The sequence below is a fragment of the Protopterus annectens genome, chromosome 1.part2 (assembly GCF_019279795.1).
Source record: "Protopterus annectens isolate FY-2018-M chromosome 1.part2, PAN1.0, whole genome shotgun sequence".
In the NCBI taxonomy this organism is placed as follows: domain Eukaryota; kingdom Metazoa; phylum Chordata; order Ceratodontiformes; family Protopteridae; genus Protopterus; species Protopterus annectens.
The window spans coordinates 1,092,463,882-1,092,464,463 of record NC_056727.1 but is presented as its reverse complement, the minus strand read 5'-3'; positions in this window follow the sequence as shown (position 1 = coordinate 1,092,464,463).

Genomic DNA, 582 nt, shown 5'->3' with positions numbered 1-582 from the left:
CTTTGAATTTACGCTCAGTTTTACCGATGTAATATGCTGAGCAACAAACGCAAGTAGCCAAATAAACTATGAACTTAGTATTACAATTAACTTTATAATGGATACTAAGCTTTCTACCATTCAATTGAGAAGAGTTACCAGTTTTTAGGCAACTGCACCAATTACATTGTCCACAAGTATATGTCCCTTTCTGTCGAGTAAAAAGGTCAGATTGCTTATTACTCTCTAGTAGGGTTTTTAAATTCTTGCCTCTCCTATAAACAATTAAGGGTTTTTCTCCAAGTTTTTCAAATAGCAAACTATTACCCGTGATGAAATGCCAGTTTTTAAACATTATGGAACTAATGTATTTAGAATCCATACTAAATGTTGTTATAAAACTGGAAGAGTACTCATTTTTCAATTTTTCTACTGCTAGTTGTAAAGGAGCAGTCAGATCAGTTGTTGATATTAGTTTTGTCACTAGGGGTTCACCACTAATTAATATGTTAGTATTATCAAGTAAGGGTTTATAAAAACCACCTAGTCTCTTGTTCCTGACTTCTAATGTTAACTCTTCAATTAAAGGCTCAGGGTAATCAC